The sequence below is a fragment of the Lycium barbarum genome, chromosome 9 (genome assembly GCF_019175385.1).
Source record: "Lycium barbarum isolate Lr01 chromosome 9, ASM1917538v2, whole genome shotgun sequence".
NCBI lineage: Eukaryota > Viridiplantae > Streptophyta > Magnoliopsida > Solanales > Solanaceae > Lycium > Lycium barbarum.
In genome coordinates this window covers 55,223,645-55,241,829 of record NC_083345.1, presented here as the reverse complement: position 1 = coordinate 55,241,829, position 18,185 = coordinate 55,223,645, and positions in this window count along the sequence as shown.

Sequence of the window (18,185 nt, the reverse complement as noted above, 5' to 3'; positions counted from 1 at the left end):
CTTCAGGGGATAGCGGCACAAAGAGTGTACAAACGGGTAACGAACCCCCCCCCCCCCCAAGTAAAGTTTGTTTTATGCTGATAAGTTTGTTCATTTTGCAGAGCACGAAGATTTTTACAAGAAGAAAATTTTAAAGACTACTGAAAGATATAATCACGGTACCAAAAGTTGGGTCTCCACTAAACAATATTGTGTCAAGGTATTGAGACCCCGTCCTAGACGTCGCACAGCTTGCCTTGATACATTGGCTGAGTTAATGTCCAAAAATCTAAAAATTTAAAATGACTCGTTGATATCAATATCGAAATGCCATATTCACAATCGAGTCTAGTCCTTTTGGAAGATGTGAACCCTGTCGATGGGCGGGTATTCTTCCCCGGAGTCAAAAAAGGAAAGTGTAAGTCTTGCCACCAAGGTAAGCTTCATTCCTCAAAATGACGATATGGATTAAATGACTACGTACCGAAAGGGATGAGTAATCATCCATAGATATAGTCAAAAATAGGCTGCATAATTTCGAGGTTGATGTCCGCAATCGTTGAAATACGAATGTGATTCCTACATCAAGATTTATGGTCGCTATTGTAGTCTATTTCAAGTTAACGTAATTATGGTTAAGGGATAGTGGTAGTCATGAGAAAAGGCTCCGCATGCAGTAGTTAACTTGAAAATTATGACTAAATGTTGTAATTTTGGATACAGAGGTTAGTAGTCATCATGAAAGGAATATGATACTGCACTCTGATGTGCAGTCTACATTTGGGTATTTTTTACTATAAGTGATGTGGTCCCGAATTGGTATACTGCAAGCTTTGTATGAGGATAACGATGCAGTCGACATCAGATTCGCGACAGTCACCGCATTATGTGAAAATGATGTGAGTCCAAATTTTCAGGGGTAGCGAATGTCATAAGAAACAAAAATGACACCACACTTTAAAATATGATTTTCATTAGTAGCATCTTGCTTACGAAAATGACAACCGGACTGGGTGTGTAGGTTCGCATAAATGTGGTATAGCCCGGCCCAGATCCTAACAGAAGTTATCATTTAATGATGAAAACATCTGAAAATGATGAAAAAGAGCCGGTCAAAGTATCTTGATTATTATCCATAGTAGACCGTCTTCTCAAAAAATAGACCAAAACACACACTTACAGTAGAAAAGAAAGAGGACAGACATCCATTCGCGAAAAGGCAGACATAATAGTGGAAGACGTTTTCAATGTCCAAAAATTGACGAGACGCCATTCAGGTATGATTACAGTAAAAAAAAATTTTCAGAAACTAACACGCAGGACTCAGCATTTGGGGAATGGCTGAAAGCAACCAAGATAGGAGCACAAGAGCCAAACTCAGGACATGCGAAGCAAATGTGGAACCTTTTACTTGGGCAACCGGTCAAAAATTGTGTACGAGAATCAAGATTTACACCAGGGATTGGAGATCACTTCAAACATCAACACTAATAAGTCCTTTCCAAAAATTGCCTCCGGTTCGGATTTTCAATCAGAAATAGCCAAAGAGGTTCCCACATAAAGGGATATTCCTTTTCGGGCTATCGAGTCGAACTACAATTGGCCTGATTCCCAAAGCCAGGGATATGTAGGCTACTCAAAATTCGAGGCTCGGCCATATTCTTATAATTATCTCGGGGCACCTCGAGGTAGTTTAACAAAAATTCCTTCCTTTATAGTCCTCAAAGAGTCAGAACTAAAAACGGCCTGAATTCTCATATAACCTGAGATATGTAGAAAGCCTAGAAATCGGGGTCCGACCATACTTTCGAAATTTTGCGCGAGTTACTGTTATTCAGTAAAAATTAGGTTTGTCAAATTCATAGCTCAAGGATGTCCTTGCCATCCTTGAACTTCAATGGGGCAATTGTTGACACCTAATTTTCATCTCATAAAATGCATAATTTAATTTTCCAAATTTCCCGAGTCAAAGACGGAGTAAGGATGCCCTTAAAAATTTAAAAATCCTGAGAAAATTGCAAAAATTGACGTTTAATTATTATTTTTTCATAAAAATTAACAATTACGAGAAATAACAAGTTATTTACTTTCACAAATATGATTGAAAAGAGGATACGTATCCTGCTCCGTCTAATTTGAAAAAATTGGCAATTAAAGTGACGTATGAATTATGGCTCATTATACTGCATTTTTCCACATTTAAATAACGCCCGAAACTATATCGATATTAGGCTTGTTTTAAAGCTATGATTTTGAATCCACGAGTTTTAAATTTTCATTAACCTAAATAATAATTTTACTTAGTGATACGCGTACTTATAATATATAGCTTTAATTGTTTTAAATTAGGAGGGGGGGGGGGGGGGGGGGAGGGATTAACTTAAATAGTTTTAAAACTTTAGGGGTGGGGATGTTAAAATAAAGGGGGATGGAAGTTTATTAAAAATAACTTCAAACCCCCCCCCCCCCCCCCTCCTAGTTTATCCTCCTCATTTGTTCTACTTATTGCCAGGTTTAATTCGATTAAAATTCATATTTTGTTCCTAAAATCAACTAATTCTGGGGTGTTCCTCAGACTATGTTCGTGGTAGGGTTGCCATGGGTGGGACCTCGAGTCCTTGGCCATCTGGTGCACCCTACCACACTTGAACAAAACCTAGGGGAAAGTCCCTAGAAATCCCATCCCATTTGAGTATGATTTTAAGGATTCTTATCTGTTTAGTACTATTTGTTACCATTTGATTTGTTTTTATTTGTCCTATGTAATGATTAGGTGTACTTGTCGGTTACTTCCAAACTTTTACGGATTTTGAGTTGGATATTTTGTATAATTTGGATGGATTTTGGTTTGTATGTGTGAGGTGTATAATTTCTTATTGGATAATGGTACTATCTGTACAATTTTGTTACAAAATTCCCTTATCCTATGTTTGATTTTCGAAAAAATTTGAATTTAAGGTGGGAAAATCCGTTTTGATGGAATTTCCTTACCTTTTTTTATCCCTAAAACCTACTTGGAATTTGCTATAAATAATAGGTCTTGAGACCATTTCAAGGATCCCAATTTTTTTAATTTTTTTTTTGGCTAAAAAAAAACTCTAAGTATTAAAATCCTACAAATGCTACTACACTAAACGGAAATATTCATATACTATATATACTAAACTAATATACAAAACAATACTAATAATATACTATCTTATAAAGCATATACCATTCTAAAGAATACGACTACTTCACTAAAAATTGCAAAAAAAAGTTGTTTTAAGGTCTTTGTTGGTGTTTGGTGTTGAAGCTTGATCCAATCTCCCCTTTGAACGTTAGGCTGCCTCAACAAAAGGTAACATTCTTTGTTTTTACCTCTTCCTTACTCTGTCCAAGTTTATTTTGTTGAAAATGTGAGTTTGTTTGTTATTTATTTGCTTGATTCATGTGTAATAGAGTAATGTTTGCTGTGATAAAGTTATATTGTTTCCATTAGTTGACTGATGAGGTTTTAAAATGACTAAAAGGTAAAGAATGGAGTTTGGATAGCTTAAAGTTACTGTTCTGTTGCCGTTTTTGCTTCTGAGGCTTGTTTAAAATTAATTCTTTACTTTAAAATAGCACGTTGGCTGTGCTTAAGGATGTTATGAAGGTAAAAGGGCTTAAAATAAGGAAAATAATTATTGTGATCCTAATATTGTAGTTTTCAGTGACTTTTAAAGATGCTTTAATGATTACAGTTGTGGAAAAAGGGTTAAAAGGTTTAAGAGGTTCATTATAGGTTAATAAGTTTTAAAATATGTAAAATGGATGAGGGTTTTAAACTTGCATTGCTTAATACCTCCTGTTTTGTCAAAATGAGAGGGTTAGGGTTCATCTTCTCTTTGTTTGGTTGGTTCTAAAGCCCGCTGTTCTCTAAATGTCACTAGCACCATTGTGAGTGTTTGATTTACTATTTAGTGCATTAAGATGTTTCTTGAGGTGCGAGTGTAGTATATTTGTTCCTTTTTGAGACTCTCCAATTGGTATTGCTAGGTTCATGACTTTTGTACTATGAATATATGTCTGTAGGGTGGTATTCAACAAACTTATGCTTGGTTTGGTTACATCTTGTTGGTTCTGACAGTTTCATACTTTTCCTTGAGTGTTTCTATCATCATTTTTTTTGGGGATTAACTGTCTCATGTGAATCTGTCCAAGCTTTTTTTTTACATAAATGATCCTGTACATGTCAAATATTTGTTATAAAAAAATATACAATATTTATAACATGGCATCCGTGTCCACACTTGTTGTTTTGAGGGAAAATCTGAGAGGTTTACTCTGTGTTTGATCTTGTATGGCTATGGAGGTCTTTCCGAAGTACAAAAATATGTCAAAGCTCTTTGTTTAAAAATAATAATTGAGAATCAGTTAAGAGAAAGGCTCTGCTGGTCATATAACTTGCTTACTTTTTTTTATTTGAGGGGAAGCTTGCATTAATACTCTATTCTTGTATTCAAAACTGAGCTAATCCTGCTCCATTTAAGGGCTAGTTGGTGTTCTTGATACTTGTTAACTGCTTAAATGATGTTGTTTCTACTTACCTGTGGATTTGAAATGCCAAACATGCATTAAAGACTTTCTTAAAACTTAAAACTAGCTAAAAGAGAACTTGGTTGAGCTTGTAGCTTGGTATTTAACTTGTTCTAAGTTGGTCTGCACTTCTACTTAGTTCTGGTACCCAATACTTGACTTCATTCACTTTTCTCACTCTTATTTTGCCCAACTTGTACCTAAAATGGAGTGTACTCTTCCTTATTGCTCCTGCCTATTCTATTTAAGACCCTACTTTTCATTTGTGTGTTTTTCTGTGCAAATTCTGCTAAAATATATTAAGTGTGAACTATTTTGGGACCTTGCCCATGCTTTAATGAACCTCTCACCTGCCCATCTTGCTATCATTGGACTGGTTGGGATTAAAACTAAACTAGAATAACCATTGTTTTGCAAATTGGTTTCTGTGTCATCTTTGTTGACAATATATATACTTAAAAATGGTTTTGGTGTCTAAATGTGCTCATCACTAGATATATATGCTTCCTGAATCATTTAGCCTCTAGTTTTACCCTTCCCTTGATTGTTGACTCTCTGAAACTGGAAATAGAAATATGATGGTGTGTTTGTGTATCCCTTCCTCTCTTTGTGCTTTCTATGAACCCCGAGCTTATTCTCCTTGATTTAGGCACTTCTGTTGGTTTCTGGACATTAATATGGATTGATCTTATATACTATGACCTGACCTGTGACTTCTACATGAAACATTTGAACAATAGTTTGCTTTGTCCTTGACTGTACTTTTGACACAGACCACTATAAGTTATCTACTGACTTGTTAGATCATGACTAAACCTGAAACTTTGAGTATACTTGATTCCATACTATTTGAGCCTAAACTTAACACAAAAGAACCTTTTGAAATCCATACTTGCACTCAGTGCTACCTGCTAAAGCTACTTTTATAAGATTGGCCTTGTGACTTAAAACTATGAGATATACCATTGACATGCCTGTGAAATCTTACACTCTGTGTCATGAATTTTATCCATTTGACATTTTGACTTACTAGAAACTGCTTGTGGATGAATCTTCCCATCTAAGGTTTCTCATATGAAATATGGACCTAAAATGAATTAAGTATAGTGTCATATTGAAGCTAAAGGGTCTTTGCACACTTATGTCTATCCTGTGATTTGTTTTGTGAGCTTTGAAGTTTCTGAAACTTGTCTTCTAACTTCTGCTTGTTTCTTTTAAGTGAAAGCGTGTCTACTATTCCTTTGTTTGGCTCATTATGAATAATATGAACACTTTAGGACTTGCATTAGAACCCCTTCACTGTATTGTGACATTTCTATAACTTGTCTACATATATGCCAATTGACATATACCATATTGGAGCATTTTTCTCATATTTTTTTTTCCTGCGTCCAGTGAACCTTCCTATCTTACTGTGTCATTTTCATTGTTGAGGATTGTGATGTGTTTATGTGTCTTTGTGTTTTACTGAGCTTAAAAAGTTAGAATTTGTGTATAATTACATGATATAATGTGAGTTTAGGTGGATATAAGAGGGTATTCCCCACTTGGAGGTTTTGTCCTCTATCTATGAGCAGTATATCTTGTATATTGAGTTCTGTGCACTTAGAAAATTCCAGCAAAAATCATGTATAGAAGTGGTATACTTGTGTATATCATAGCCTTTATACTTGGTAAAATTTTAAGAGGGAAGACGGAGTTTAACAGTAGCATATAGGTGATATACTATGTATATCACACACTCATACTTAGAAAAAATGTTGTGGGCTTGTTAATGGGCCTGGCCTTGTGAATTGGTCTTTCGGTCGATTTTTACCCACTATTGGTCCATTGTCATTATTCAGATCAATCTCTAATATTATTAGGCTTAGCCCAAAATGTTGTAATTTATTTTTGGCTTTGTAATAATTATTGTAGTTTAATTTTTTCATACTTAGTTTAATTATTGGATGTATACTAATGTTAAACATACCCTTTGCATCTTATACCCCTCAAAACCCATTGGTGGGTTTCCACGAGGCCTACCAATGTGTATAGATCGAGTCTACAAAATGGAGCGCAATCTGGAGCAAACTTTGGACCCGAGGAACCAAAATTGCATATTTACTTCTCTATTTAGGCTTGGTCGGCCCAGATTCTCTATCTCTTTTAATTAGGCATTTTCTATTTGTGCGATTATTATGTCAATTGGAACCCTTATGAGATTGTTGTATTTTAAAGTAGCCAAAAAAAGTTTACTACAAAAATCAAGATTAATTTTGAGACTTTAAATGCAAATTGGGACTGATTTGATTAAAGGACCAAAACTGCCGACTTTGTAAAAATGTGGGATTGATTTGAACATTTATAAAACCCTATGGACTTGGACGTGTGGACTGATTTGGACAAAACTTGTGAGACTAATATGATTATTTAGACTTAAGTTTAAAAAATAAAATTTGACTAAATATTAGCAAAGGATAGAATAAAAAATGGACTATATATACGTAGAATATTATATGGACTATAATAGTGTATCTAAATTATTTTCTTAAAACTATTTTCCTATATTTCGAAATATTTTTCAAAACTATTTTTTGGGTGGACTTACATAGAGTCCTACTTGGTCTTAGCCTAAGTGTTCTAGTCCGACATCCTAAAACGCCTAATTTTGGATAAACTTTTACCACTTTTGATTTTTGAAACGTAGTATAGTTTGCATAAATGACTAATCTCTATTTGCGGGAATATGAAACAAAATTGTTTTTATCATAATTAATTTATATCAACAAAGGCATACTATTAGAACCCGTAGGTCAATCGTATTTTATGGATATTTAATTCTGGGGTGCCTAACACCTTCCTCGGGGGATCACCAGAACCCTTACCCATACTCTGGTTAGATTAAGATTCTTTTAAAATTTAACCGTTTTGAATGAACCCTTTTCGAACTGGTTTTCCTAATTTCCTAAAAATTAGGTAGCGACTCTAAAATAATGTTCATTTAGAGCACCATCCACGTATAAGTATATTTTTTGCCTTTTCACAATACGATTGACAACCGTACTTCCCCGAGACACTTTCCTTTTAAATGAGGCAAGTGCAAATACGAATCGGAAAAAATAGACCCGCTACACCCCTGTTCTATTGCATTCTTTTCCAGGTACCTTCCATGTCCTCCTCCCTTGAGCTGTCTTATGTTGTATTCCATGTCCAGTATGATTTATCCAAGTCTTGTTATGGATTATGGTGCTTTGTGATCTCCATAGCATATTCATTGGCTTTTGATTCATTGATATCTCATTCTTGCATTCATACATTCATGCATGATGGAAATGTTGTGGAAAACAGTGTGATAAAACAATCATGGAACAATTGATGGGAAAAGACTTTGGAAACATTTTATGAAAGTTAAAGATGAAAGTCAGCTCTGAGCATAGTGCGGAGTGGCTGGTTTTATGAAAGTGAAAGATAAAAGTTACCTCTGGGCTTTGTGCGGAGTGGCTGATTTTATGAAAGTGAAAGATGAAAGTCACCTCTAGGCTTTGTGCGGAGTGACTGGTACATGGAAATTGTGGGTCCTCCGCGGTCATGACTCCCGAGACGTCGAGATTTCATTTGGAGCATGTGTGTACAGGTTGTGTTATTGGCCATTGCATTGTATTTCATTGACATCTATCTTATTGCATTGCATATATCATCATCTCATTTTATATCTATTGATCGGATTTGTGGTTGTACTTGTGTTGTGGCTATTATGAGGAAATAGTGAAAGACTTGGCAGACTTGGAAGATAGCCTGTGGTGCTTCACCATAGGCTATGACTCGGCTATTGATCATTTGTGATCTGTGTGGATGTTTTTGCCTGTCTGCTTATCTTGTCTAATTCTATGTTTTATATGCGTCATCTAATCTTAGTCGGCCTATGATGCTTACCAGTACTTGTTTATATTGATGCTACCTTGCTGCATTCTTTTCTGAGTGCACAGTTTGTTGAAGATTCCACATCAAGCCCTCGTGTGTGAGTTTCCTGAGGCTGGCAGTTGGAGTTTCTAGGGTGAGCTATGTTCTGACCCGCTACCCGAAAAACTCTTCTATCATGATATCATTCCTTTGTATTCGAGACAGGATTGTTCGGACTTGATGTATTTCTACTATTCAGACTTATGCACTTACTTAGTAGCTCTTGTATTGTGACTTGACCATATTCCTTGGGTAGTTATTCTATTTCCGCACTTATATACTTTATATAATATGGAGACTGCTTAAATACTTCTGTTTCTTTTGGTATGCTTCATTTAAATGATTGAATAAGGGAAGGGTTCGCTTACGAGGTGGGATTTGGGTAGGTGCCCGTGCGACTCGTGTTTTTGGTCGTGACAGCATGCCTTGTATACATTAAGCGTGCAAAGAGTATATCCTTATATGTATCTTTTCGGTATAATAGGCTAGTGAAAATTGATGATTGAATTCTTCTACTCAAATTCCCTTCTCTTATTTTTCCTTGAACTGCCATAGTATGGTATACTATAAGTATATAGGATATATACCCCATGTATATCTTGATATATATTGGGAGTGTATATCGTGTATACCAATGGTATATCATGGCATCATTTGTTGCTTAGGTTTGGTGTCAACTAGTTGCTGGCCTTATCCTCTTTAATCTTGTCCGTGTGTGAACTTAATTGGGCTTGCTCGTGCTTTTAACTTAATGCGATCTGGATGATTTGGACTTCCTACTCCTTTCTTTAATTTTGTGGGCCTAGGATGGCCTTGCATCATTTAAAAATGCCATACATGCTCTTATGTGACGGTTTAACATTACAAACTGTGTATTATGTGTTCTTTGGTATGGTTTGTTGACGTATACAGGTAGTCAAATGAGTATAGATGCCCTCTAACCGTTATTTTCTTTTTCTCTTTCTCCTTTGCATTAACTTACCCGCGTGGACCAATTGGGCCAAATCTACCTGACCGCTATTCCGTTAGGCCATATCCCAACACTCCCCTACCATCGAGTCAGAATTCAAAACTTGAAGGACCAACCATGGGTGAAAATGGTTAACTGGTGGGCTCGGTAGGCCCACTAGCCTTCCTTCCTCCTTTATTTTTTGTGTATGTATTTGTAATTACATTTGTACGAATGCTTGCAAATATTGGAAACCATATGGTTAGAATTTAGACAAAATGGGCAAACGATACGTATGTTGTTTAGAGTGGATCGGAACCCAAACACGTTTTAAATTCGGACCAAACAAAAGATAAAATGACTATTCTTTTTAAAAGACAAAGAAATGATGTTCTTTTTTTACAAGAAAATAGAACTAAAATGTTGTGGAATATAATAATAATATGATTGAAAGGATCAAACTCTTTTGACTTGGAAAACTTGAAAAGAAACGGAAAAATCGGAAAATCATATTTCCCCTTGAGAACTTTCAAACAAAATAAAAGAATAGTTTTGAAAGAGGTCTTATTAGAGGAAATTGAGAACAAGTCTTCAAAAGAGTTGAAATGATTTCTAAAATCTGTTTTGGGCCAAGCCCATTTTAATTTAAATGAAACAAAGGGAACTCTATTGGAAAGTATTTGCTAAGCTCAAAAGACATGTATAAATCACATGGCATTTTTACAAAAAGAGATACACTTGTTATGGAACTTATAAGGGGACAAAAAGGGACATAACATTTGGATAAAAAATTAAGTGAAACTCTACTCAAGAGAAAAATTGAGTGTGTTTTGGTCCATAAATGAAATGGCCATTTCAAACCTTATATGCATTTTCCAAAAAAAGAATTTTACTTATTCAATAAAGGGATTTTTGCCAAAGAATATTTCAAATGATATGCCATGACAAGAAAAATAAGATTTTAAACTATTTTAACGAAATAATTACAAATCACACATTGAAGCTCGAAGGTCAACCGTATTCTGCGGATTCTTAATATCGGGGTGTCTTAGCGCCTTCCCTGAGGAATCACCAGAACTCTTACCTCGAACTCTGGTTTAAAAGGATTTATCTTTTGTTTGAATAAACCCTTTAACTTGGTTTTCCTAATTTCCCGTATAAATTAGGTGGTGACCCTAAAAAAACAATAAATCCAAAAGAGTCCACAAATTCGAAGTAATTTTTATGCCTTGCATAAAATTGAACCGTAACTAGATGGAAACTCTGCTAAGGACTTTAAATAGGTTCAAACCATAAGGGTTTCAATATCATGTGATTTATTTTGATTATTTTCTTAATTATTTACTTTCTTGTATATATAACTGTCATTTCATGCATATCATAAGTGCTGCCAACACTAGCCAAAACCTGCATGGTTTCAAAGGCGACACGCTGGTTCGCGGTCGATCCTCCACTAAAAATCCAAAATATTTCCTTCAAACACGTTGAAGGCAGAGTTGGTTCGTGGTCATCCAATAGCCGACAACGGTTCACCTCGAGTAGTCCACTCGATTCCCAAAGTCATTTGAAAAGCCCACTATAGTATTGCCTAGGATAGAGCTAAGCCAAATCCCAACGGACTAACGCATGTCTACCTAGATGGGCTTGGGTATTTGAGACATATCTAAGCCTATTAAGAGACTATCTTATGTCAAGACGGTCTATGAACCGAAGGCACTGCATACCACTATGTGCTAATTGGAAACACGATTTGTGCCTATGTGTTGAATCATTGTCCTTTGGTGGGGGGGGGGGGGGGGGGGGGGGGGGGCAGAAAATTAACCGTGTTTTATTTTGTAGATGTCAACCAATCTAAAGTTTGACATGGTCCTCGAGACACCCGATATGCTGAGAATTTGGTAGGGTTGGTTAGATGATGCACAACAAAGGGTAGCCATAAACTACCTCGGACACCTACCCTCGTTGATAACTATGAGGGGTTGTAGGAAGCTAATCGAAGTGCTCGCGGGATATTGGGATTGTGATAGGATGGTGTTTAGGTTTAGAGATGTAAAGATGACTGTTACGATTCACTGTTACACGGGTTAAGGCATAGAAGATACTACGAGATTTTTGGTGCTCTAATTGGATTTTAGTATTTTTAGAGTCGCCACCTAATTTATTAAAGGGAAACTAGAAATATCGGGTAAAAGATTTTTCAAGCAAGAGAAAAAACTTTTGGAACCAATGTTCAAGGTGAGGGTTTTAGTGATCCCCTAGTGAAGGTTTTACGCACCCTAGTATTAAAGATCCGCAGATACGGTTGACCTACGAGCTTCAATGTGTGATTAATATGTTTATTTGCTTAAGACTTGTTTAAATTTCTGAACAAAATGTCATTCTTTTCATATCATAACTTTAAGAAAATTTTGACAAAAAGGTCCCCTTATAAATGGGGGGTTTTTGGTTTAAAAATTCGCGTAAGTGTTCAATTCACTTTTGTTATACCCCGTATTTTCGCATATTCGGAAAGTTCGAAATAATTTTGACTTGTAAGAAATAAGGTCATATGTAGAATTTAATTAATATATGTGTGTTGTTCATGAAATATTAATGTGGAAATATTGAGGAAGGCTAGGGGAAAAATTGGAAATCTCGGAAATTAGTTTCGGGAATTACAAAATAGGGCCCATAGCTAATTGGGCTAGAAAGAGAAAAAACAAAAAAAAAAAAAGAAAAACAAGGCCCAAACCATAAGGGGTGGCCGGCCATGGCCCAAGCCCAAGTGAATTCATCCATGTGATGAATTAATAAAAGGGCCATTTAATTATCATACAATACTTAGAACTTTCAAGACAAATTGAGAAAGGAGAAAAACAAGAGGAAGAACACCAAAAAAGAACGGTATTCGCCCCCCCCCCCCCCCCCCTTGGAAATTTTACTATTTAAAATCTTGTTCCAAAAATTATTTTCTTCTAGTACTTCCACTAATTCAAGGGTCCTCTACAACGTGGTATAGTTGTTTCGGAAGATAGGCCGCTTGTTTCGTCGGTTATCAATTTGGACAAGTGAAGAAGCTAAGAAGAAAAAGGTAAGATTTTACTTCTTTTGTCTTGGAAGAAATATATATATATATATGTGTTGTAGAATGTGGAAAGGAATGTAGAGTATGAAAATTATGTGTTATAGGTATGTGTGTGTATGGCCGAAAATGGTGTTGATGGATAGGGATGGTTAAAATTTTATTTGTTATGTTAATTGTGTTGTTGAAGCCTTGTGATGGAAATGGAAGAAAAATGGTTCAAGTTGGCATGAAAAATTGTTGAAAATGATTATAGGAAATTATGTGATTTTAATGTAGTTTTTATGTAATTATGGAAGTGGAGTTCTAAATGTTAATTGTTATGTTGATTGGTGAATTTGGAAGGATGCTAGTCCATATTAGCATGAAAGATTAGTTGTTAGGTTGTTATGGGAAGTTTTGTGATTTTATGGTAGATTTATGTAATTATGAAAATGAAATTGTTAAGGTGCGAATTATGATTATTGTTAATGAAATTGGAAGATGAAAATGTATTATGAATATTTATGTCGAAGATTAGCGGTTTCGGATGAATTATGGTTTTGGTGGAATTTTTGTATATTTTGTAAATATTTTGTAGAATGATATGAAATGCTTCTGAATTGTATTGGAATGATCTTGATTAGTAAATGAATATGAAAACATTGATATTGATTTGGAAGTGCGAAGTTAGATTGGAAGTTGTCGCACTATGTAGGAAAGAAGACTATTCATGTCAGAATGCGTTTTTACTTCGATTGTTGATGCTGTTGGTGTTGTTGTGGGTGCTGTTGTTGACATTTTGGCCGAGTTAAATTCTCGGGGATGTTGTATGCATAGGGGAGATGCTGCCCAAATTTCTGTAGACAAGTATGAGTTAAGATTGAATTCCTAAAGGCTCGTAATTGATATTTGGTAATTGTGACCAATTGTAGATTTTGGAGGAAACGGGATTTGAGTTTGGAGAAGCGTAAGGAGCGAATAAGGTATGTAAAGATTTACCTTTCCTTCTCTTGGCATGTCTTAGACATAATAGGTTCGGATACGAGCCTCAGGGACGACTCTATTCCTAGAAATCCAAGTTTGAATTTGACCCGTTTTCATTCAATAGTATTGAATTAATTATTTCATGCCTTGGTGAGATAATTGCCTAAACACCTACGATTTGCCCAAATGGAAACAGACTACATTAAAACTTTCATAAGTTACTCCATAAAGCTCGATATACGTAATTTGTGTACGCCGCCTCAGTTGACCCGAGGTGGGCCCACTATTCCCGATTCATCTCCTATTGTATTATTGTCTTATTTTCGAGTGATATTAAAGGAAACGTTTTAACTACTCTTCTAACTACTAAATGACAATTTTTTTAAACATTCCATTGAGTCTTATAAACTATTTTAGAACATGGAAACGATTCTAGAAAAAAAAATTACGTAACCTATTGTGGTATCCGAAATACACGCACTATGATTGTCGTGCGATTTCATTATTAAGATTTGTTATTCGAGATATCCCCTCGAGTCTTTGTAAATGTATTATGTTTTATAATGCATTTAGTTTCTCACTACTCCACTCGTGGATGCCTCAATGTTTCCTTCACTGAGCCCGGGCCAGGATATGTTATCAAGCGTATTCCACTGCATTGTTCGCCGTGCCTCGATGTGAGGGGGCAGGTATACATGTACATGGGTTGTGGAGTATGCTGTGCCATGTACACATATTCTGACATGATATGATATGATACGATATGGCCATCTGATACGATATGATATGTTACGGAGTTATTCCCTACTCTTGAGTATGATGTGTTATGGCGCTAGTGTCGGGATGGCGACCACGTTCTGTTGACCGAGTCCCTTGACAGGGGCCGGATATGGCATATGTTTTTGCATACACTATTTATGTTTTGTAAATATGCATTTGATATTCTGGATATTACACTCATTTTCTGTGCGTTCTGTTCCGATTACGATTTTATTACCGTACTCCAGGCTTTACATATTCAGTACATATTCCGTACTGACCCCCTTTCTTCGGGGGATGCGTTTCATGCCGCGCAGGTACAGACGACCGATTTGCTGATCCGCCCGCTTAGGACTTTACTCTGCTGTCTTGGAGTGCTCTCTTGTCCGGAGCCTACATTTTGGTATAAGACTTTTTCTATTGTACATTTATATGTTATACAGGGGTATGACGGGGCCCTGTCCCGTCTTATGATTCTGTCATTATTCGTAGAGGTCTGTAGACATACATGTGGGTTGTGTATATGTTTTGGGTTGATATGTTCTGCGATAGCCTTATCGGCTTCCCCGCATTATATCTGTTTATCTGTGGTAATTAGTAACGCTATTCGCCTTCTATATCTATATATTCTGTTTATATGCTGGTTTGGGTTACTGGGTACGTACGGGTGTCCAGCACGGACACTAGTCGCGGCCTACGGGGTTGGGTCATGACAAAAGTGGTATCAGAGCAGTTCGTCCTCGGAGTGTCTATAGACCGTGTCTAGTAAAGTCCTGTTTATCGGTGTGTTGTGCACCACATCTATAAACAGGAGGCTACAGGACATTTAGGATGCTACCCTTCTTTCTTATCTTAGATCGTGCGATAGAGTTGTATTATCATGATGACTTCTCCCTAACAAATTGTTATGTTTTCAGCCATGCCTCCGAAAAAGGCGACAGCTGCCCAGAAGGGAAAGTCAGTAGCGGCAGGGGAGACTAGTCAGGCCCAGAGGATTACCAGGGCCTGTGCCGATATTATGCCCCAGTCAGAGGGCTCCTCTACACCGCCACCACTAGAGGGGATTGGAGCAGCAGCAACTGCAGATCAGGGGGTGGCTCCACGGCTAGCTCCCGGAGTTCCAGTGCCCGAGCCTCCGGCTCTACAGCCAGGGGCGGAGGATAGGGCCATGAGGGATGCGGTCCAGTTGTTGACCAGGTTGATAGCAGGGCAAGTTCATAGGCACGGACTTAGGGGTGATCGTGCAGACAGACATGATAGTTCGAGGGCCCGTGAGTTCCTGACTTGTAATCCTCCAGAGTTCTTCGGGACAAAGCCCGAAGAAGACCCCCAGGAGTTTATCAGGCAGATGCAGCGTACGTTACGGTTGATTAAGGCTTCTGCGACCGAGTCAGTTGAGTAGGCTTCATATCGGTTGCACGATATAGCAGCTAATTGGTATGAGTCCTGGGAGTTATCCAGAGGCGACGACGCTCCCCCAGCGGTATGGGACGAGTTTACTGAGGCTTTTCTTGGCCACTTTCTGCCTCCGGAGCTACGGCGGGCTAGGGCCGACAGATTTTTACTGCTGAGACAGAGAGGCCGCAGCGTCCGAGATTACAGTCTAGAGTTTGACTCATTGGCCAGATATGCACCTGCTATGGTAGCTACTATGACTGACAGGATGCACCGGTATATTATGGGGCCGGACAGTTATTTGGTCGATAGTTGTCTGGTGATGGCCGCTCAGCCCGGGATGGATATTGCCCGTATACAGGCGCATGCCCAGGGTATGGAGGACCGGCATAAGGGGCATCAGCCAGACAGGGGTCAGGACCGGAGGCATCCCAAGAGGGCCAGATCAGCTGGGTATTCTGGGGAGTCTCGGAGTAGGCAGCCTCAGCAGCAGCAGCAGTCTAGTAGACATTCTTCCCAGCCGGCACAGAGCACACCTGCACAGTTCTCAGGCAGGAGATTTGATAGCCCAGGGTATTCAGGAGCAGGTCAGAGCTCCAGGGCTTCAGGTTCGCGGGTAGACAGGAGTTCTGGTCAGACGAGGCCACCCAGGCCTCAGTGTTCTTATTGTGGGAGGTACCACCCTGAAGAGTGCTACCGTGCTACAGGTGCTTGTTTTTCTTGTGGTCGCCAGGGCCATACTGTGAGAGAGTGCCCGTATAAGGGTAATTTGGGAGGTGCAGCGCAGCCTACCGGATCAGCCGCTGGGTCATCATCTTCTTCGGTGGCTATGCGCCCTACGGGGCAGGGTACACCAGCACGAGCAGGTCGTGGCAGAGGCCGTGGTGGAGTTTCCAGTACTAGCGGTCCTTCGAACCGCATATATTCTTTGGCTAACCGGAAGGATCAGGAGGCTTCTGTCACGACCCAGCTAGGGGCCGCGACGGGTACCCGGAGCTAGTTACCGAGCACCACTCACTCTACTACATATGTTGCTCATTTAATATTCTTTTATCAATTTACATACCAGTTGTAGGAAAATCATAATTAAACAAACATAAATACTTTATATACAATTGCCTTTCGGCCATCAAAATAATATAGACGCATATGAAAATGTCTTGTGAGACCATCTATGTCACACCCCGACTTTACTAGGGTGTGATGGGCACCCGACCCCATATCTGGAGCCGAGCGAACCCGCTGACTTTTGTTACATACTTAACTTTCTTAGACTCTTATATCAATAAAAATGGAAAACATAGTAAAACTTTCAAGAGATTTTTTTTTTCCATCGTACTCAAGTCAAACAGAATCTGCAATCACATGGACTTTATGATACAACATATTATCGACACTCTATACCCACGACTCTGTCTGCAAAGTCTCTAACATCAAACAAACATCATGGCTCAGACACTCTGACTCGGCAGCACTCCAGAACAAGTGGAGCCTGCCAACTCCGCTGGAAGGAACGAGTATTGTGAGGCGAGACTACCAATGAAAAGTGTCATTATGAGGAAAACATCAAATAGGGTCATAGGGTACAGTTCATATACCTAGGACCTTTAGAGTAGTCATTACCTGTAATAGAGTTGAGATATCAAGAATTAATTTAACGTTTCCACATTTTCCTTTTCATAGCAGAACATTTTGCCAACACATCTACCGTAGGCATTTTCTCGTCTTGGACTACATCGTTATCATTATAAGATCATATTCATCGTCTTAGTCATGGAATCATCTTTGTCATACTTATCATAGGCATATTCCCTTTCTTAACATCATCATTATCATTGTAATCATAGAAGTATCCTCGTTAGCATAGTTACAGTACTTGTCACTCGGTGAATGGGATAAGGATCAAAAGTTTTCTTTGGATTCTGCTTCAAAATAGATCAAACGGAACAATAAGGAAAATCCGGGGACCATGGGCCCACCTCGGGTCAAATGAGGCGGCGTACCAATTTTACATATGTTACATGTCATGGCGTTACTTGTGAGGGTTTTAGGGTAGTCGGGTCCTATTTATGCGGGTTCTAGAGGTTTAAGAAATTCTTCCAACATTTTGCACACTTTTTAGTTCAATTCTACTGATTGAAAAAGAGAAAAATTTAGGCGCGGATTCCGGAGGGTAGAGTTATTCCCGAGGCTCATATCCAACATATTCCGTCTAAGACATGCCATAGAAAGAAGGGTGAAGCCTTACATACCTTTTCTGCTTCTTATGTGACTCCAAATTCACGTTCCAAATCCGCCAAAATCTACAAATTGGTCATGTTTACCAAAACTTGATTAGAGCCTTTAGAAGTTGATTCTTTAAAGTAACACTTTGTCTGCCGAAATTTCGGCAGCATTTCCCCTGTAAATGCACCATCCCCGAGAATACGGCTCGGCCCCAAATCAACAACAACAATCCGGGAATTTGACCCGGCCACAATATCAACAACAATATTACCCATCATAATAGCAATATCGACAAGTAATTCAAAACGTCCAAACCAACACCCAACCTTACCCGAAACCTTTCAACTT